Genomic DNA, 22,453 nt, shown 5'->3' with positions numbered 1-22,453 from the left:
TTGTCTATCTTCTTTCAAAAAAACTTACGTTTATGTTTTTTGCCCACTTTTTAATGGGGTGTTTTGTTTTATTTTGTGTTCTCTTTTTGCTGATATGTTTTGAGTTCTTTGTAGATGCTGGATATTAGACTTTTGTTGGATATGTAGTATGTAAATATTTCGTCCTTTTCTGTAGGTTGTCTGTTCACTCTGTTAATTATTTCCTTTGCTGTGCAGAGGCTTTTTAATTTAATTGAGTCCCATTTATTTATTTTGGTGTTGCTGTATTTGCCTTTAGGGTCTTAGTCATAAATTCTTTGCCTAGTCTGATGTCTATAAGAGTTTTTCCAACATTTTCTTCTAGAATTTTTATGGTTTCATGCTTTACATTTAAGTCTTTTGTGTATCCTGAATTAATTTTTATATATAGTGAGAGCTAGGGGTCCTATTCCATTCATCTACATGTGGCTATCAAATTTTCCCAGCACCATTTATTGAATGGAGCATCCTTTTCCCATAGCATTGTCTGCTATGTCAAAGATCTGTTGGTTTTAGGTAGATGCTTTTTTTTTCTGGGTTCTCTATTTTGTTCCATTGGTCTGTGTTTCTACTTTTATACCAATACCATTATGGTTTGGCTACTGTATAGCCTTGTAGCATAATTTGAAGTCAGGTAATGTGATGCCTCTATATTCTTTTTGCTTAAAATTCTATTTGGGCTCTTTTTTGGTTCCAAATAAGCCTTAGGTTTTTTTCCCTAGATCTGTGAAATATGATGTTGGTATTTTGATGGAGATTGTGTTGAATCTGTTAATTACTTTGGGCAGAATGGACATTTTAACAATGTTGATTCTTCCAATCCATGAGCAAGGGATGTGTTTTCATTTGTTTCTGTCATCTGTGACTTCTTTCATTAATGTTTTGTAGTTCTCCTTGTAGAGATCTTTCACCTCCTTGGTTAATTATATTCCTAGGTATTTTATTTTCTTTGTTGCTATTGGGGATGGTATGAATTCCTTTATTTGACTCTCAGCTTGACTGTTACTAGTATATAGAAATGCTGCTGGTTTGTGTACACTAACTTTGTTGTCGTTTTTTGAGACAGTTTTGCTCTGTTACCTGGGCTAGAGTGCCATGGTGTTTGCCTAGCTCGCAGCACCCTCATACTCCTGGGTTCAAGCGATCCTCCTGCTTCAGCCTCCTGAGTAGTTGGGATTATAGGTGTCGGCCACCATGGCCGGCTAATATTTTCTATTTTTAGTAGACGGGATCTTGTTCTTGGTCAGGCTGGTCTCTGAACTCCTGATCTCAAGTGATCCTCCCACCTTGGCCTCCCAGAATGCTAGGATTATGGACGTGAGACACCATGCCCAGCCATGTGTACACTGATCTTGTAACCTGAGACTTTGCTGAATTTATTTATAAATTCACGAGTCTTTTGGTGGGGTCCTTAGGGTTTTCTGGGTACAAGATCATATCATCAGCAAAAAGGATTAGTTTGACCTCCTGTTTCTCAGTTTGGATGCCCTTTATTTCCTTCTCTTGCCTGATTGCTCTGGCTAAGACTTCCAATATTATGTTGCATAGAAATGGTGACTGTAGGCACCCTTGTCTTGTTCCAGTTCTTAGGGGGAATGCTTTCAACTTTTCCCAATTCAGTATGTTAGTTGCGGGTTTGTCATGTATGGCTTTTATAATTTTGAGGTATGTTCTTTCTGTGCGTAGTTTGTTGAGGGTTTTTGTCATGAAGGGATACTGGATTTTATCAAATGCCTTTTCTACATCTACTGAGGTGATCATAATGTTGCCTTTTCTTATACACGACAACAAAGAACTGTTTCTCCTTTGGGTTGTGACGTAGGATGAAAAGTGGATTTTATATGACAGCTGGTGACGACCAGATCAGCGGTTGGACCAAGAAGCTCCAAAGTGCTTCCCAAAGCCAAACTTGCACCAAAAAAGGTCATGGTCACTGTTTGGTGGTCGTCTGCTGGTCTGATCCAGTACAGCTTTGTGAATCCTGGTGAAACCGTTACATCTGAGAAGTATGCTCAGCAAATCGATGAGATGCACCGAAAACTGCAACACCTGCAGCCATCATTGACCAACAGAAAGGGCCCAATTCTTCTCCACAATAATGCTCAACCACAGGTTCCACAACCAGTGCTTCAAAAGTTGAACAAATTGGGCTGTGAAGTTTTGCCTCATCCACCATATTCACCTGACCTCTCACCTATCAACTACCACTTCTTCAATCATCTCAACAACTTTGTGCAGGGAAAATGTTTCCACAAGCAGCAGGATGGAGAAATTGCTTTCCAAGAGTTTGTGGAATCCTGAAGCATGGATTTTTATACTACAGAAATAAACAAACTTATTTCTCATTGGCAAAAATAATGGTTCCTGTTTTGATTAATAAAGATATGTTTGAGTGTAGTTATAATGATTTCAAATTCATGATACAAAACCGCAATTACTTTTGCACCAGCTTAACAGTTCTTTGTAAATGTTGTAGAATTTGGCTGTGAGTCTGGTCCTGGGCTTCTTTTGTTGTTGGGAGATTTTTTTTTGTTACTGCTTCCATCTCACTGGTCATTATTGGTCAGTTCAGGATTCCCTTCCCTCCCCTCCCCTCCCCTCCCCTCCCCTCCCCCCCCTTTCCATTCCCCTTTTTCCTTTCCTTTTTCCTCTTCCCCTCCTCTCCCCTCCTCTCCCCTCCTCTCCTCTCCCCTCCTCTCCCCTCCCCTCCTCTCCCCTCCTCTCCCCTCCCCTCCCCTCCCCTCCCCTCCCCTCCCCTCCCCTCCTCTCCCCTCCTCTCCCCTCCCCTCCCCTCCCCTCCCCTCCCCTCCCCTCCCCTCCCCTCCCCTCCCCTCCCTCCCCCTTTCCATTCCCCTTTTTCCTTTCCTTTTTCCTCTTTCCTCTTCCCCTCCTCTCCCCTCCTCTCCTCTCCCCTCCTCTCCTCTCCCCTCCCCTCCCCTCTCCTCTCCCCTCCCCTCTCCTCTCCCCTCTCCTTCCCTCTCCTTTCTCCTTCCCTCTCCTTTCTCCTTCCCTCTCCTTTCTCCTCTCCTTTCTCCCTTCTCCTCTCCTCTCTCCCTTCTCCTCCCTTCTCCTCCCCTCCCCTCCCCTCTCCTCTCCTCTCCTCCCCTCCCCTCCCCTCCCCTCCCCTCCCCTCCCCCCCTCCCCGCTCCCCCCTCCCCCTCTCCCCTCTCCCCTCCCTCCTCCCCTCTTTCCTCTCCTCTCCGTTTTCCTCTCCTCTCCTTTTTCCTCTCCCCTCTCCCCTTTCTCCTTTCCTCTCCTTTTTCCTTTTTCCTCTCTCCCCCCTCCCCTCTCCTCCCCTCTCCTTTCTCCTCTTTTCTTTCTTTTCTTTTTAAGAAATGAGGTCTTGCTATGTTTTCCAGGCTGGCCGCAAACTCCTGGGCTCAAGCAATCCTTCTGCTTTATCAGCCTTCTGAGTAGCTCACGTTACAGATGTGTGCTGTGTGCCCATCTGGAGTCCAAGTTTTGAACCACATTATTAGACTACCTTTCAAATAATTTGTAGAAGATTCTTTAGCATAAATTTTCATTATAAAACCATAGCTGACTTATTATCCATCCTGAGTAAAATATCTTGCTTAATAAAGTTTGGGAATACTGATATTATGTTGAAAGTTGTATGTGATGAATTCAGCATATCATAGATAAGAAATTCACTAGTTTTAAATTTTAAGAAACAGAAAAATGCTATATTTTTGTAAGCATCCCAATTTATGTTTTCCAAGTTTTGGTTGGTTTTCTAAGCATCCGTAAAACGGCAGTCAGAATTGGGAGACAGGGTTTCCAAGAACAGCATGCTTGCCTGGTACAACATTGTAAACTAATGAAGGGATAAAAATTCCAACCTCTGCTTAATTAGAAATGTATGTTTAAAAGAATCAATCACTCATTCATACAATGCTACCAACATGAATTCAATATTTAACAATGAAATTGAAAACCCACAGAGTATATCTATAATGAATGTTGTATGTATGTGTTGTTTGAAGGCTGTAAAAAGACAGTTGCATTGGTGTAGGATGGCAGTGGTCCTACCACCTTAGTTTACCCACCTTCACTTGCAAAACTGAGTGACAGAGGGTGTGGCTGATCTGTTCAAGGAAATACTGAGTCATCACAACTTCTTTGCTTTCCTCTTTTTGCCCATTGGAACTCATTATTTTATTCCCTAATCCTGAGCCTGGTATTTGTTTTTCTAATATCCCTGGATAATTTCTGTGTATTTTGTTGTTACAGTTACAGAACCAGTGGCTAAATCAGATGGTTTACTAATCCGGGTTGTCAGGGTATCCCAGATGGATAGTTTTCCATCTTCCTCATGACCTCCCTCTTTTAGGCTCCATAGAGCAGCTTTCAAGCACACTTATAAATGATCAGCACCCCCTTGAACCTAGCATTTAAAATTTTTACTGCTAAGAAATGTCTGTAATACTTTCAGTTTGTCTTTGTGGGGGTTCTTTCTTTTTCTTTTCTTTTTTTGTTGTTGTGGCTTTCTGCCTAGTAGATAGCATAGTACCACAAGTTTGTCTCAGAAATAATTGGTACAGAGGTCCCAAAAAACCCCTTTCCAGGCCCAGCATTACATAGTCAGCAATTCCTTGCAGTCCTGTGTAAGAAAAAAAAATGCCATGACCTTCCACGTAATGTAAGGGAAATAATTAATTAGCTTGCTACTACAACCATCCCTTGTTCTGAGAGGTTCTTTTCTGTGAATGCTTAGCATCTTTGACCCTCATGCCAGGTGCACAAAGGGACTAGGATTTATTAGACATTTTTTTTTTTTTTTAGACAAAGTCTTACTCTGTTGCCCGGTATCAGTCTAGCTCACAGCAACCTCAAACTCCTGGGCTCAAGCAATCCTCCTGCCTCAGCTTCCCAAGTAGCTGGGACTACAGGATTGCGCCACCATGCCTAGCTAATTTTTTCTGTATATTTTTAGTTGGCCAATTAATTTGTTTCAATTTTTTTAGTAGAGACAGGGTCTGACTCTTGCTCAGGCTGGTGAGCCTAGAACTCCTGACCTTGAGCGATCTGCCTGTCTCGGCCCACCAGAGTGGTAGGGTTACAGGCGTAAGCCACCACTTCCGGTCTTTATTAGACATCTTAGTGCTTTTTCGCTTCTTCATCAATAGGTTATCAGATAATCGAGTGACATAGATGCCACCTATAAACCAGTGGTTCTCAAAGTGTAGTGTACATCAGAACCACCTGTAGGACTTATTAAACCACAGAGTGCTGGTCACTAGTCCCAGAGATTCTGATTCACTAGCTCTGGGGTGGGGCTTAAGAATTTACATTTTTACCAAGTTCTTGAGTGATGCTGACAGTGCTGGCATAGGGTCTCAAAGTGTTGATACTTACATGCAACAGCACCCAATTCTGGCCAACTTAAAGAAAAGCAATTTACTAAAAGGATATTGGGTATCTACAGAATTGCATGGAGTATAGGAGACATAGGCTTGGGCCTAGCCAGCCATGATCCATGCTTTCCTGTCACAGGTTTGGTAAAGATGCTACTGCTACTGGAACTGAATAGTGGATACTACAGCTTGTACAGTGACTGCCTATACTGTACACCGTATGTTTGGCAGACCCTGCTGCTGTCACTAACTGCCCAAGTAGATTCTGTGCAGTTCTTGCTTCTTAGTATCACTAGCTTCTCATTGAAAGTCTGGGGTGGTTGTGTCTGATTGGTAGTACTTGAATAATTTGGCTGTATCTTAATCATAGAGGAGGTTGGAAAAACAAAAATCTAGAGTTTTCAGCTTCCATTGTGGGAAACAGAACTCCACCAAAACTTAAAAGGTGGGCTACTCTACAAAGAGCAGTTCATTCATGATTTGGCTTCATTGGTGGATATTTTTACTGTATGCTTCAGAAGTTGGCACAAAGTATGACCAGCTATTTTTGTAAATAAGGTTTTATTGGAACACAGTCACACTCATTTATTTGCCTATTTTCTATGGCTGTTTTCATACTATAAATGTAGTTAAGTAGTTGCAACAAAAACGATAAGGCCCACAAAACCTGAAATATTTACTATGTGATTCTTCTTATAAAAAGTCTGTAAATCCTGGATAGGAATAATGCTACTATTTCAATTCGAGTTCATCTAAACATATGAGGAGTGGTTGCCTATGGGGGAGGACCACAAAGCATTCTGAAATGATAATGTTCTGTGTCTTGATTGAGGTGGTGGTTATATAGGTGTACACACCTTCAAACCTCATCAGGCTCTACATTTAAGATTGGTCCATTTCACTGCATATAAATTTTGCCTCCTAAAAAGAAGTAGAATAAGAAAAAAATGTGTGTGTATCTCCAGCTAGTTAGATGGCAAAAAGTTTTGCCATAAAATTACTAATATGTTGAATAACAAAGCCCATATATACCCTATGATAGAATCTTTTGCAATGATTAACATTACCAAATACATATTAAGGATTTGTGGATATGTTTTCAGTTTTGTATATGTTGTGGAGAACTACATGTTCATTTTGACCAACTGTCCCTCTGAAATGAGACTACAGATAAATAACTGAGGAAGCTTTCAGATATTTGAAGAAGAGCTTTTAGAATCTAAAGTGATAGACTTTGTCTTTAGGCAGAGAACTGAAGAACTGTATATATACCTTAAACTTGTGAATGAATTTTTCCCTAAGACTTTAAAGCTGAAAAATTAATTCCTGATTCTTTGGCAGATATTCATGGTGTCATTGATGATGTACCTCAGAGACCTCTGATCTCTGACTTGAGAACAGAGGAAATTACATGACATAAATTTAGTTGAGAATCTTACAAATTCTGATGCTCTTCAACACTATTCTGCCCTCACCTGGGTAGATCAAGTTATGGGAGTTCTGATTGTGTTTGCCATATTGTAAGCTTTGTGTATTCCAGTTTCCAGAACTTTTTTGCCACTAAAACAAAATTGTCTAGGCTTTTCAAAAAGTACAAGGATATTTCCATAGAATAGGCATTTTTTAGGTGTTTGCCTGAGTTATGACTCCTAACGTATTAGGGTGGGGCCCAGGCAACGGTGTAGAACAGGTGCTCCTCAACTTACAGAGCGAACATGTCTCAATGAAAGCACAGTAAATTGAAAATATCATAAGTCAAAAATGTATGTAATACCCCTGTACTGTCAAACATTATAGCTTAGCTTTGCCTGCCTTAAATGTGCTCAGAACACTGAGCTTAGCCTATAGTTGGACACATTCACCTAATACAAAACCTGTTTTATAATAAAGTATTGAAGATCTCATGTAATTTATTGACTACTGTACTGAAAGTGAAAAAAATGGTTGGTAGGTGTTCTAAGTATGGTTCTAGTGCATATTACTTTTACATCATCTTAAAGTTGAAAAATCATAAGTTGAACCATCATTAAGTTGGGTTCCATTTGTATGTGGCCACACTGACTCTGGTGATTGATTTGGAAGTCTTAGTTCATATAATAAGACAAGAAAAAGGAAAAAGTATATAGGTTGGGAAGGAAGACATAATACTGTACTTATTCACAAATGATGTCATTGTGTATATAGAGAATCCAAAAGAATCTACAAACAATGAGAATTCAGTGAATTTATTAGCAAATGGTTGGGATTCAAAAGTTCAGTATACAGAATCAGTTGATGTATATAAACCAGCAATAAACAAAAAAGCCTCAAGTTTTAAAATGATATTATTTCAAAGAATTAAAAAACCTTAAATCCTCATGCCTGTAATCCTAGCACTCTGGGAGGCTGAGACGGGTGGATTGCTCAAGGTCAGGAGTTCTAGGCTCACCAGCCTGAGCAAGAGTGAGACCCCGTCTCTACTAAAAATAGAAAGAAATTAACTGGCCAACTAGAAATATATAGAAAAAATTAGCCAGGCATGATGGTGCATGCCTGTAGTCCCAGTTACTCGGGAGGCTGAGGCAGGAGGATTGCTTGAGCCCAGGAGTTTGAGGTTGCTATGAGCTAGGCTGATGCCTCGGCACTCTAGCCCAGGTAACAGAGTGAGACTCTTGTGTCAAAAACAACCACGACGACAACAATAGCAACACCTTAAATTCTCAGGAATAAATCCAGCAAAAGGAAGATTTCTGTACCGAATACTACAAAACCTTTGTATTTATCTGGGTCCTGTGGAAGCAGTTGTCAAGACAGCATCAGATATGCAAGGGGAAATGCCTGTGATCAGAAATGGAGAGTGTTGGGGGGCCATTATGAACAGAATACTGGCATGGCCTTTGTGAAGATTGGACTGGAAGACTTCAGTGTAGTTCTTTAAAATTTTAGCAAGGTAGATGAGGAATCTTGAGCCCATCAGAGTAGTCCTGAGCATCCCAGAACAGGCTTGCCTTAGTATCTTTGCCAGGCTCAGTCATTGGCTAGGAGTATCCTATGGGAAGCGTGACCCCATTACATACATGATGGCAAAGTACAGGGCACAGTAACAAGGGCCTTTGGAGTCAATTACACTCCCTGTGGTCTGAAATCTGTAAGGCACATTTTTAGGGCCATGTGCACCTACCCTTTGCATCGCACAGACCTGATTCTTTACGCATATTGCCTTTAAGCTAAAAGTTCACCTGTACCTTTAGAAGGGTGTTTCAGTGTTCTGTGAGGACAGCTATTTCTGGATGGTGTGGTATTTGATTTGACTAGTAGTCCTGTGGTCATGGGCTTACTCCTGCACTTCCTTTGCTATGAATTGGGGCCACTGTTTGGACACTTTGCTGCATGGGATTCCATTCCTGTGGTTCAGTCATTCCATAAGCCCCTGGATTATGGTCCTGACTGAGACTGCAGCTTAGGTAAGACAAACCCAAATCCAGAGTATAGATATCCATCCCTGTGAAATGAACTACTGGCCCTTCTAGGATGAGAGGGACAGATAGTCTGCTTGTTGACAAGTAAGTTTTCTCGGGCCGGGCACAGTGGCTCATGCCTGTAACCCTAGCACTCTGGGAGGCCGAGGCAGGCAAATCGTTTGAGCTCAGGAGTTTGAGACCACCTTGAGCAAGAGCGAGACCCCGTGTCTACTAAAAAAAAAAAAAAAGAAAGAAAGAAATTAGTTGGACAGCTAAATAGGAAAAATATTAGCCGGGCATGGTGGCACGTGCCTGTGGTCCCAGCTACTCAGGAGGCTAAGGCAGGAAGATCACTTGAGCCCAGGACTTTGAGGTTGCTGTGACCTAGGCTGACACTGTGGCACTCTAGCCTGGGCAACAGAGTGAGACTGTGTCTCAAAAAAGACAAAAAAAAAAAAAAAAAAAAAAAAAGCACCAAATAATTGTTCTCTTTGAAGAAGAGAATTATATCATAGGCTCATATGGTTGGTCTCTGTTGCTGACAGGTTGGACATTTAGAAGTATCATTAGCTAGACAGACCTTGATAAGTGGGGAGTTCATGTTGTTGGACCCATGTGTGGCCTCCATCTTGTATCATCATGGTCACTCCATTCATGTACTCATTGTGCCAGTTCTGGAATATCTGATGATTAAAGTTAACTAGTGTTAACTAGCAAACTCATTTTATTTTCGTGGTTGTTCACGGCCTCTTCCACAGTTGATGCTTTTTGGTGGGCATTAGTGTGGAATACAAAAATCTTTACTCTGGGCCGGGCGCTGTGGCTCACGCCTGTAATCCTAGCTCTTGGGAGGCCGAGGCGGGCGGATTGCTCAAGGTCAGGAGTTCAAAACCAGCCTGAGCAAGAGCGAGACCCCGTCTCTACTATAAATAGAAAGAAATTAATTGGCCAACTGATATATATATAAAAAAATTAGCCGGGCATGGTGGCGCATGCCTGTAGTCCCGGCTACTCGGGAGGCTGAGGCAGGAGGATCGCTTGAGCCCAGGAGTTTGAGGTTGCTGTGAGCTAGGCTGACGCCACGGCACTCACTCTAGCCTGGACAACAAAGTGAGACTCTGTCTCAAAAAAAAAAAAAAAAATCTTTACTCTGAGTACCTGTTTTCATGTCTCCATCCCCATGTTTTTATCCTTGTCCTTGATCTTTTTCTTTTTCCTTCTAGACTCCTAACCAGATATGCAGGCTCCGGAATTTATATTAAAATACATATTCACCGTGGACCACTGTCTAAGTCTATTTTGTGTTGCTCTAACAGAATATGTAGGGCTGGGTCATTTATAAAGAAAAGAGGTTTATTTGACTCACTATTCTGGTGGTTGGAATTTTTAAGATTGGGCATTTGCATCTAGTGAAGGCCTTGGGCTTTTCCACCTCATAATGGAAAGTGGAATGGAAACAAGTGTATGCAAAAGGATTATGTGGTAAGAGAGAGGAAGCAAGAGTGAAACTGAGAAAGCCAGACTCTCTATAACTACTCGCTCTTGCATGAACTAATCCATTCCTGTGAGAGTGATAACTCACTCCCTCAGAAGGGCATTCATCAATTCAGGAGCGTCTGCCCCTATGACTCAAACACTTCCCAACATTGCTGCTTTGGGAATCAAATTGCAACATGAGTTTAGGTGGGGACAAACCACATCCCAACCATAGCAGCCACTGTCCTTGCATATGAACTGGATCACCAGGTCTAGTGCTCACTGCTCCACCCCTTGAGAAGATTTGTCCTGTTCTTTTTCTTTTAAGGGCATTTCTAATATGGCTTTAGTACAGCCTGTGAAAAAAAGAGTTAACAGATCTGAAACTCCTGTCTTTAGGAAGATTAGTTTGTAAGGTTGTCGTCTCTTGGTGACTGGTATCTGAGAACTTGGATATTTAGGAATGTCCCATAATTTCATAACTGTGATAAGAGTAGTTTGCTGTGCCTAAACTGTTTTTGTAAACAATATGGTTTATGCTGAGCACATCTGCTTTATTTCTGGAGTCTGGAATTTTGAAATGTGCTACCTAGATGGTTCTTAAGTGACCACCCCCAATAAAACCCTTGGACACCGATTCTCTGGAGACACCTCACAGTTGTGATGGTAACGTAAAATTCAATATTGTCGCAGTTCAATGTTGGAAGAATTAATTGCATCCACTGGGTAACTCTAATGGGAGAGGACTCTTGGATCTTGTGCCTGGTTTACTCTAGATTTTTTCAGCCATTGGCACCTGGATTGTGTGGTCCAAGTGGCCAGCAACACAGCTTGGACCTGCTGCAGAGCTCTTTTCTTTTTGAAGCCATAGTCAAAAGCTGGCAGCTCTCTATGGCACCCCAAGTTATTTCTGGTTGTAGAATATATTGCCTGCCAGTCACTGTAATTCCTTATTTGTGGGAGGGTATGTAAGATGTAGCAATTTGTCTTTTTAAAGTGTTTTTTTGGTAGTCCATATATAATAGAGTTTTGCTTTTCTAATTCAGTCTGATGAAATCTTTCCTATTTAATTTAGATGTTTAGACCAGTTACATTTAGTGTGATTTATTGATAAGCTTAGGTTTAAATCTGCCACTTGCTATTTCTTTTGAATTTGTCCCATCTGTTCTTTGCATCCTTTCTCTTCTCTTCCTTTTGAGTTTTTTATTATAATTTTTATCTCCTTTTTTGGCTCATTAGCTATAAATCTGTTATTTTAGTAGTTGTCATAAGACTTGTGGTATGCATCTTAAACTATCATAGTCTACTTTAAAGTGATATTATACTATTTCACATATAGTATAATAATCTCACACAACAGTATACCTCCATTTTTACCTCCTAGTCATTTTGCTATTATTGTGGTACATTTTACTTCTGCATATGTTATAAACTTCACAATATGCTGTTGTTTCTTTAAACTGTCAGTTATCTTTAAGTAGAGAAAAGTTTTTTTTACCTGTGTAGTTATTGTTTCTAATTCCCTTCATTTCTTTTTGTAGATGTAAATTTCCTTTGCTTCTGATATTATTTTCCTCCTTCATGAAGGACTTTTAACATTTTTATAGAGCATATCTGCTGGTAATTAATTGGTTCAGCTTTTGCTTATCTGAAAAATATTTTGCCTTGGTTCTTTGTTGTTATTTTGTGTTATTTTAAGGGAGGGTCTTGCTGTGTTGCCAGACTAATCTTAAATTCTTGGGCTCAAGCAATCCTACCACCTCAACCTCCCAAGTAACTGGGATTACAGGTATGTGCCATGGTACCTGGCTTGTGTTGGTTCTTTTTTTTTTTTTTGAGACAGAGTCTCACTTTGTTGCCAAGGTTAGAGTGAGTGCCATGGCATCAGCCTAGCTCACAGCAACCTCAAACTCCTGGGCTCAAGCAATCCTCCTGCCTCAACCTCCCGAGTAGCTGGGACTACAGGCACGCGCCACCATGCCCGGCTAATTTTTTTTATATATGTATTAGTTGGCCAATTAATTTCTTTCTATTTATAGTAGAGACATAGAGACAGGGTCTTGCTCTTGCTCAGGGTGGTTTCGAACTCCTGACCTTGAGCAATCCGCCCGCCTTGGCCTCCCAGAGTGCTAGGATTACAGGCATGAGCCACCACGCCCGGCCTTGTGTTGGTTCTTGAAAGGTATTTTGATTGAGAATAGAATTTTAGGTTGATGTGTATTTTTTTCTTTTGGTACTTTAAAGATACTACTCCAGCGTCTTCCGGATTGCATTATTTCTGGAAAGAAGTCTATTATAATTCTAATATTTATTCCTCATTATGTAATTTATCTTCTTGGTTGCTTTTACATACTCTTTATCACTGTTTTTTTAAGCAATTTGATTAGGATGTGCTTTGATTTCATTTTCTTTATATTTCTGGTGCTTGAGATTTGTTCGACTTTTTGAGTGTGTGTTTTTATGCTTTTTATCAAATATGGAAGATTTTCTACCATTCTTCAAATATTTTTTTCTGTCTTTCTCTTCCTACAGTGATTCCAGTTATTCTGTCGTCTTTTGCGAAGTTTCTGTTTGTGTCCTTTGCCCATTTTTTGATAGGGTTGTTTGATTTTTTCTGGCTGATTTTCCTGAGTTCTAAACAGATTCTAGTTATCAGCCTTTTAACAGATGTGTGGCTTGCAAACATTTTCTCCCATTCTGTGGGTTGTCTGTTTGCTCTCTTGAGAGTTTCCTTGGCTGTACAGAAGCTTTTTAATTTGATCAGGTCCCATTTGTTTATTTTGGTTGCTGTTGTGATTGCCTTTGGGGTCTTCATAAATTCTTTGCCTAGGCCAATGTCTAGAAGAGTATTTTAAACATTTTCCTCTAGCATTATAATAGTTTCGCACCTAAGGTTCAAGTCTGTTACCCAGCGTGAGTTGATTTTTGTGAGAGGTGAAAGGTGTGGGTCTTGTTTCAGTCTTCTACATGTGGCTATCCAGTTTTCCCAGCACCATTTATTGAATAAGGATTCTTTTCCCCAGTGTATGTTTTTGTCTGGTTTGTCGAAGATTAGTTGGCTATATGAGGATGGTTTTATATCTGGGTTCTCGGTTCTGTTCCACTGGTCAATGTCCCTGTTCTTGTGCTAGTACAAAGCTGTTTTAATGACTGTAGCCTTGTAGTATAGTTTGAAGTCTGGTAAATTGATACCTCCTGTTTTATTTTTATTGCCTAGGATTGATTTTGCTATATGGGGTCTTCTCTGGTTCCATATGAAGTGTAGAATTATTTTTTCTATATCTGTGAAAAATGATGATGGTATTTTGATAGGGATTGCGTTGACTCTGTAGGTCACTTTGGGTAGTATAGACATTTTAACAGTGTTGATTCTGCCGACCCACGAGCATGGTATATTCTTTCATCTGTTTATGTCCTCTGCTATTTCCTTCTTCAGTGTTTCATAGTTCTCCCTGTAGAGGTCTTTTACCTCCTTAGTTAAATATATTCCAAGGTACTTTATTTTCTTTGTTGCTATTTTGAAGAGAATTGAATCTTTGATTTGGTTCTCACTTTTACTGTTGTTGGTGTATATGAATGCCTCTGATTTCTGTGTATTGATTTTGTATCCTGAGACTCTACCAAATTCATTTATCAGATCAAGGAGTCTCTTGGTTGAATCCTTGGGGTTTTCTAGGTGTAATATCATGTTGTCAGCAAAGAGTGAGAGTTTGATCTCTTCTGCTCCCATTTGGATGCCCTTAATTCTGCTCTATTGTCTGATGGCTATAGCGAGGACTTCCAGCACTATGTTGAACAAAAGTGGAGATAGTGGGCAACCTTGTCTTGTTCCAGTTCTAAGTGGGAATGCTTTCAATTTTTCCCCATTCAGTATCTCATTGGTTGTGGGTTTGTCATATATGGCTTGTATTATTTTTAGGTAAGCCCCATCTGTGCCTATTTTGTTGAGTGTTATTATCATAAAAGGTGTTAAATTTTGTCAAATGCTTTTTCTGCATCTATTGCGAGCATCATATGGTCTTCGTTTTTGCTTCTGTTTATATGGTGAAATTACATTTATAGATTTGCATATGTTGAACCATCCCTGCATCCCTGGGATGAAGCCCACTTGGTTGTGATGAATTATTTTCTTGACAAGCACCTGGATTCGATTGGCTAGGATTTTGTTGAGAATTTTTGCATCTATTTTGATAAGGGATATTGGTCTGTAGCTTTCTTTTTTTGTTGCCGCCTTTCCTGGTTTTGGTATCAGGGTTATGTTGGCTTCATAAAATGTGTTGTGTTCTATCCTCAATGTTTTGGAATAATTTCTGCAGGATAGGCACCATTTCTTCCTTGTAGGTGTGATAAAATTCGGGTGTGAAACCATCTGGTCCAGGACATTTCTTTTTAGGAAGGTTTTTTATTGCTGTTTCAATTTCAGTACTTGATATTGGTCTGTTGAGGAATTCTATTTCTTCCTGGTTGAGCCTAGGGAGGCTGTGTGTTTCTAAGAAATTGTCCATTTCCTCCACATTTTCCAGTTTGTGTACATAGAGGTTTTTGTAGTATTCATAAATTATATCTTGTATCTCCGTGGCATCAGTTGTAGTTTCTCCTTTATTGTCCTGATGGAGCTTATTAGAGATTTTTCTTTTCTGCTTTTCGTTAGTCTAGCCAATGGCGTGTCAATTTTGTTTATTTTTTCAAAGAACCAACCTTTTGTTTTATTAATCTCCTCTGTGGTTTCCCTGTTGTCAATTTCGTTTAGTTCTGATGTGATCTTCATGATTTCACTTCTTCTGCTGGGTTTGGGATTGGTCTGTTCTTCTTTCTGCAGCTCCTTGAGATGATTCATTAGGTTGTCTATTTGTGATCTTTTGACTTTTGGATATAGGCATTTATGGAAATAAACTTTCCTCTCAGGACTGCTTTAGCTGTGTCCCACAGGTTTTGGTAAATTGTGTCACCTTTGTCATTTAGTTCAAAGAATCTTTTGATTTCCATCTTGATTTCCTTGTTTATGAAATGATCATTCAGCAGAAGATTGTTTAGTTTCCATGGCTTTGTGTAGAAATGAGGACTCCTGTTAGGATAGATTTCTACATATTCCATTGTGGTCTGAAAAGATACATGGCATAATTTCTATTTTTTTAAATTGTTTGAGACGTGCTTTGTGTCCTAGGACATGGTCAGTCTTAGAGAATGACTCATGAGCTGATGAGAAGAACGTACATTTTTAGGGGTAGAATGTCCTGTAAATGTCTGTCAGGCCCATTTGTTCTAGGGTTCTGTTTAAGTCCATTAATGTTGATTTTCTGTTTGGAGGAGCTGTCCTGTACTGTCAGTGGGTGTTAAAGTCTCCAAGTATTATGGTGTTGTTGTTTATCCATTTGTTTAGATCCAGTAGAGTTTGATTTATGAATCTGGGTGCACCAAGGTTGGGTGCATATATATTTAGAATTGTTATGTCTTCTTGTTGAACTGTACCCTTCACCATTATATAGTGACCACCTTTGTCTTTTATTACTTTTGTTGATTTAAAAACTGTTATCTGTAATCAGCACCACCACGCCAGCTTTCTTTTGGCTTCCGTTTGCTTGAAATATTGTTCTCCACCCCTTTACCTTTAGTCTAATTGCATCCTTGCAGGTTAGATGTGTTTCCTGAAGGCAGCAGATACTTGGCCTGTGTTTTTTTTATCCATTCGGCCAGCCTATGTCTCTTGAGTGGGGAGTTCAAGCCATTCACATTTATTGAGATAACTGATAGGTAGGGCAGATTTCTGTTCATTATGTTGGGTTGAACTTTCTTGCTTTGTTTTCTCTCTTGAGCCATTGTAGTGTCTGGACTTTGATCTTTCACTTTGAGTAGATTTACATTCGTGAGTATTTATTGTGCTGATCTGTGGGTAACACTGTTTTGATTAGTTCTTGAAGGGCTGGTCTTGGTGAATTCCCTCAGTCTTTCCTTATCTGAGAATGTCTTAGTTTCTTCTCTGTATACAAAACTTAGTTTTGCAGGGAATACGATTCTAGGCTGGGAATTGTGTTGTTTCAGAAGAGTGAGAATGGGGCCCCAGTCTTTCCTTGCTTGTAAAGTCTCAGTAGAGAAGTCTGGTGTTATTCGAATTGGCTTTCCCTTATATGGTACTTGCTTCTTCCGTCTTACAGCTCTTAGAAGGGCCTCTTTAGTTGATAGTTTGGTCAGTTCTGATGACTGCATGTCGTGACATCTTCCTGTTTGCATTGAATCTCCCAGGGGTCCTCTGAGCTTCTTGAACTTGTATATTAAGATTTTTAGCAAGACCTGGGAAATTTTCCTCTATTATATCTTCAAATAGTTTGTCCAACCCTTGAGTGTTTTCTTCTTCCCCTTCTGGTAACCCTATGACCCTCACATTAGGTCTCTTCACATAATCCCACATCTCTTGTAGGCTTTGTTCTTTTCTCTTGTTTCTCTGCTCTATCTCTGTGACTGATTTATTTAATTGGAAGGTGTTATCTTGAATCTGTGAGATTCTTTCTTCTGTTTAATCTATCGTGTTCTTGAGGCTTTCCACTGTATTTTGTAGTTCCCTGAATTGATTCTTCATTTCCAGGAGTTCAGTTAAACTTTTCTTCATTGTATCGATTTCTTTAGTGAATTTTTGTTCCAGGTCCTGGAGGCTTTTTGTGGTTTCTTTGTGTTGGTTATCAAGTTGTTCTTGCAGGTCATTGAATTTTCTTATGATCCACATTCGGAATTCTTCTGTCATTTTGGTTGCCTGGTTTTGGTTGGTGTCCGTTTCTAAGGGGTGGGTGCTTCTCTTTGGGGGTGTGGTTTCTGTTTGTTTCTTCATATTTTCGGAGTTCCTTCGCTGATTTCTTCCCATATCCATCAGTTGTTGTTTCTTTACTTTAGGTTTTCGTTTGGGTATTCACATGCCTTGTTTAGTTTCTGAGCCGGTAGGTGGTGTTTGTGGGTGAGATTCAACCACTCCCTGTAGGATGAGTCAGTAGGTGCCATGAAAAGGGTGTGCAGAATGTCCTCCTGTCAGTAGGTGGTGCTTTCTTGGAGGAGCAGGCTATGCTGTTGTTTTCGTGTCCCGTAACCCACTCTTGTTCCTCTGGAGAGGCACTCTAGTGCCTCAGGTGGTGGATGGGGCCCTGGGACTTCCAGGTGTATCCTTTTTCTCCCCCTCAATGAGGGCTGGTCTGGGTGGAGCTGGGTTCTGTTCTCTGCTTCCAGGAAAAGCTGCCAGGGAGGGACTGGAATGGCCCCGCTCAGTCAGAAAGTTTATGTGTGGGGGTGGGGCTGTCTGAGACCCACAGTCTGGAGCATGCCTCACTTCTTTCCACCCTTCCCAACTCCGCGGTTACTCCTGGGCCTCCCCTGGCTGTGATGTCCGCCGGGAGGTTCCCTGTGCAGGAACGCCACCTGGGCTGGGCGCATGGCCTCCCTTTGGGAGGAGTGTTGCCCTCTAGGACTCTGATCTGCCCTTGATCTACACATACCTCAGTAGGCTGTTCACGGATATCCCTTCTGTGCCCCGGGCAGTGTGAGACCTGGGTGCACAGGATCTGGTCTGCAGGTCTGACCTCTGGGTCCCAGAGTTCAAGCTGTGTCCCCACCAGAGAGAGGAGTGTTAGTCCCAATTCACTCACGGGGAGCCCAAGCTGGGTCTATGTCTCTCAGCCTCAGGATCTGCCCCGTTCTCCTGGGATCACCGTGCCAGGAGCACCTGGGAGGGCTGGCGGACAGGGAGCTCACCGTCTGAGTTCCCCTCAGTCAGCAGTAGGGTCCCAAAAGGGAAGGTCCCGTTCCCTGGAGGTGCCTCCGGCTGATGGCTGTATTGTCTCTCTCGGCAGCCACGGGTAGGGTCGGGGGAGGGGAGAAGGAGGCAATATGTGCCTGCCGCGCGGCTTGGGTCTGGGCACACGGAGGTGCCCCGAGGGATTTGGGAGCCTGGTGTCACGTCTACTACTGGCTTACCGCTCACTGGCGGTGGCCGTCTCTGGGCTGGTGTCCACAGGTCTCTCCACCCACTGGGAAGCCCACCAGCAGTCCAGGATGCAGTGGAGGGGAAAGTTGAGCGGTCCACCTACCCTTCCCGCTGGTCTCCGGGCTGCTCCGGTGGTCTCAGCTCCCAGTTCTCCGCAGCCTCCTCCTGTGGAGTCTCCTGTGGCCTCAGGTACCCCTCGTTTCGACCCTTGTCCAATGTATGCTCGTCTTCATGCTGCTTCTAATTTCTGCTAGAATCTGTCTTTTCTGCAGAGACACTCTGTCTGGCAGTGTTTCTCCTCCGCCATCTTGATTCGACCCCCATCAAGTCAGTTTTGATTAATTTTCCTCTTCAGGTAATTTTTCCCACTTCCTTGCATTCCTGGTCATTTTTCAGTGGATACCAATGCTATGCTTTGAATATTTGACCCCTTCAAACCCCATGTTGAAATTTGATCCCCATTGTTGGAGGTGGGCCCTCAAAGGAAGTGTTTAGGGTATGGAACAGATCCCTATTGAATAGATTAATGCCCTCACTTGAGGAATTGGTGGGGCAGAGTGTGGATGAGTTTTCACTCTATTAGTTCCTGAGAGAGCTGGATGTTAAAAAAAAAAAAAGCCTGGCATCTCTCCCCTCTGTTTCTCTTTCTTTCTCTCTTGCCATAAAGTTTCTGCACAGCTGCTCCCCTTCCCCTTTTGCCATGAGTGGAAGCAGCCTGAAGCCTTCACCAGAAACAAATGCTGCACAATGCTTCTTGTATAGCCTGCAGATCTGTGAGCTAAATAAATTGCTTTTCTTTATAAATTGCCGAGCCTCGGGTATTCCTGTATAGCAATAGAAATAGACTAAGACAATCAGAGATTGTGAATTTCACATTTTTATGTGCTGGATATGTTTGCATTCCTCTGAATATACTTAGGCATTGTTCTGGGACTGGTTAAGTAACTTGGAAACAGTTCGATCCATTTGGGCCTTGTTTTTGAATTGTTATCTAGCACCACAGTAATATTTAGTCTAGGGTAAATTTAGCCCCAATATTGAATCCAAAGCCTTCTGAGTACTCTACTAAATACACTGTGAATTATGAGGATTTGGACTCTGCCTGGTGGGAACTGGAACTCTCCTCTAATCCCAGTATAAAACCTCAGCACTGTTGACATGTTGGCTCAAATAATCATTTGTTCTGGGACACTGTTGTGTACATTGTATGATGTTTAGCGACATCTCTGACTTCTACCCGCTTGCTGCCAATAGCGTCCCCCCTTCCAGGTTATGACAACCTCAGGAACCCAGACATTGCTAAATGTCACCCAGGGGAGCAGAATCTGTCCTGGTTGAGAATTACTACTTTACAACCCTTCCAGGTGGTTCTTTACCTGACTCTAGGTTCTTTACCTGGTCTTCACCTGATACTTACTCACAGGCATGTGATGATAACTCACTCAACTTCAGACTCAAGAGGAACCTTCTGTAGGTTTTTGGAACACTTTTCTGTGTAACCCTCTCTCCATCTCCTCCTGCTCTACAAAGTCTGTCTACTTTCTACTCCCCAGACTGCCAGCTCCTTCTTACTACCAGACGTTAAGGGTGGGGTAAATCATGTGTTTTACCTCATTTGTTTCTCTCTTCTCAGTTGTCAACACTACATTGGTTTCTGATATCCTATATCTTGAAAAATGTTTCATGTATTTGTTGTTATTTTTAGTTGAAGTGTAAGTCAAGTCCCTCTTATTTTATCTTGACCTAAAGCTGTCCCTACAATTTGTCTTTTAGTTTGGAGGGGATGTCCTGACATGCCCCAACCGCCATACCTCCAAAAAACTTCACTGAAATGGCAGATCTTTGATTCTTCAAAGGGTTTGTTTCCCACTTTCTGGTGCACATTTGTGTTAGTTACCAAGGACTCCAGAGTACCAGCCACCCCTTGCTCATTCTTTTGTTCATTCTGCCCTGTCAGTGTGATGTAGTCAATGAGGTCTAGATGTCTGCAGACTATATTATGGGAGAGAGTGGGAGAATTAACATGGCCTTCTGGCAAAACTGTGAGTTAGTGTTGCCCCACATGAATGTAGACGGTTTCTGCTCCTCTCTTATAATTGGAATGGAAAAGAATGCATTTACCAAATCAGTACTTGAGGCTTCATTAGTCAGCTTCAGCAACAATATTACGTTTCAGACTGCAGCTGCAATTTTTAAAAGTCTGTGGTAGTCTACACAGCCTTTTTTCAGGATCCATCTACTTTCTACAGGGCCCACATGAATTAAATAGAATATGTTGGGGACCATCACCCCTGCATGCTTTTAAGTCTTTACTGACGGCACTAGTCTTCTCTATTCTTTGCTTCTCTGGAAGCAATATTGTCTTTTATATACTGTCCTGTTTTGGGGGATGGGGCAGTTTCAGAGGGTTCTACTTGGCTTCTTCCTCTGTGATGGCTCTTACCAGATAGGTCATGGAACCATTGTGGAAGTTATTCTAACTGCAAAGTATATAAATTCTTTTTTTTTTTTTGGACAAGCAGTTGCTTTGTAAAAGTATATAAATTCTAATTATTATAGAAACTCAGGGGGTGGGTAATGACCGTTATTGGGTGAGTGCAGGCTGGGTGGGCCTGCAGGAAATTGTATGGACTCTATTTATTACCTCCATTCAGCAGGTTTTAGCTACATAGTTGGTTCTTTTGCCCCACAGAGCCTTGACTGGGATCATTCTCTTAGATCCATTCACTTAGTAGCTGGTTTTTTTGTTACTTGGTGCTGTTGCACGTGGTCTTTCTCCCTGAGGCTAGCTTGGGTTTCTTCAAAACATCGGTGATGTCAGGGTACTTGAATTTCAGAAGTTACACAAGCCTTACTTCTACTTTCTGTTATTCAGAACAAATTACAGGGCCAACCCAGGTTCATGGGGAGGGCACAGCACATAGATTCCAGTTTTTTTTTTTTTTTTAGACAGAGTCTCACTTTGTTGCCCAGGCTAGAGTGAGTGCCATGGCATCAGCCTAGCTCACAGCAACCTCAATCTCCTGGGCTCAAGTGATCCGTCTGCCTCAGCCTCCCGAGTAGCTGGGACTACAAGCATGCACCACCATGCCCGGCTAATTTTTTCTATATATATTTTAAGTTGGTCAATTAATTTTCTATTTTTAGTAGAGACTAGGTCTCGCTCAAGCTGGTTTTGAACTCCTGACCTAGAGCAATCCGCCTGCCTCAGCCTCCCAGAGTGCTAGGATTACAGGCATGAGCCACCATGCCCGGCCAGATTCCAGTTTTTGATGGGACAGTCGCAAGGTCCCACTGCAAAAGAGCACATGGGATAAGAAACATCTTTGTAGCCAGCTCATAACTTCATCTGTTTTCTTTCAAAATTTGGTAGACCTTTCTCATTTGTTGTGGTTTTCTTCTTTTAATCATCCCCTCTGTATACTTAAAAATCTTTTTCATTGTCCTTTTCGCAAGGATTTAGCAGAAATATGTGTTTTTGTTCAGTCTGTTATGGTTAATTAGAGTTGTAATCTTTGGAATTAGGGATTATTGCTACTTTTCTTAGTTAGTTCCATGTTGTCTTACTAACCTACTCTAAGTAAGTTGTCTTTAGTTTCTTTTCTACAGTCATCTGATAATTCTCTTGCCCAGTTGCACATCAAAGTGGGAAGGTAGTGTTTGGGAGTGGTCTGCCTTGGATAAAGGAATTATTTTTTTATAAGGGAATAGAAGGTACATTTTTAATAGAGAATTTAAGCTTGTCTCCCTTTTACTATCACCATGCCCCAGCAGTTTTAAATAATATCAAGGATGCAGGCTGCTTTCATATACTTATTCTGTTATGCCACTGCTCTTGGTTGAGGTTATACTATATCATTCTGAGTTTTTCATACCTCGTTATCTGAGTGAGAGCTAGAGAAAGGTTGCCTACCTCTTTTATTTTTTAAATTTTTTTTATTTTTAAAAATATAATTTTGATTCTCTTTGCCAGCTTAGATGGCTTCGGTTTCAGAACTTTGCCATCATTTGATTCCGCTCTACCTCTTTTAGAACAATAGGATTGTACTATTGGATGTCTTTTTTGTTTAATGGTAGATTATATCATTTTTAGTCTCTTTAGAAAGCTTCTTGGGAAGGTCATATTTTTTTTTTTTTTTTTTTTTTTTGAGACAGAGTCTCGCTTTGTTGCCCAGGCTAGAGTGAGTGCCGTGGCGTCA

At 41.3% G+C, this 22,453-nt stretch overlaps 1 protein-coding gene across 10 annotated transcripts in view; it reads left to right on the top strand.

Moving 5' to 3' along the window:
• RAPGEF6 (Rap guanine nucleotide exchange factor 6) overlaps positions 1 to 22,453 on the top strand; it is a 198,596-nt gene that overhangs the window by 12,532 nt on the left and 163,611 nt on the right. The gene's annotated exons all lie outside the window — the stretch shown is intronic.

This window comes from Microcebus murinus, chromosome 21 (genome assembly GCF_040939455.1).
Source record: "Microcebus murinus isolate Inina chromosome 21, M.murinus_Inina_mat1.0, whole genome shotgun sequence".
Classification (NCBI taxonomy): domain Eukaryota; kingdom Metazoa; phylum Chordata; class Mammalia; order Primates; family Cheirogaleidae; genus Microcebus; species Microcebus murinus.
The sequence above is the reverse complement of the archived record's forward strand: the minus strand, read 5'-3'. Positions and strand labels throughout refer to the sequence as shown.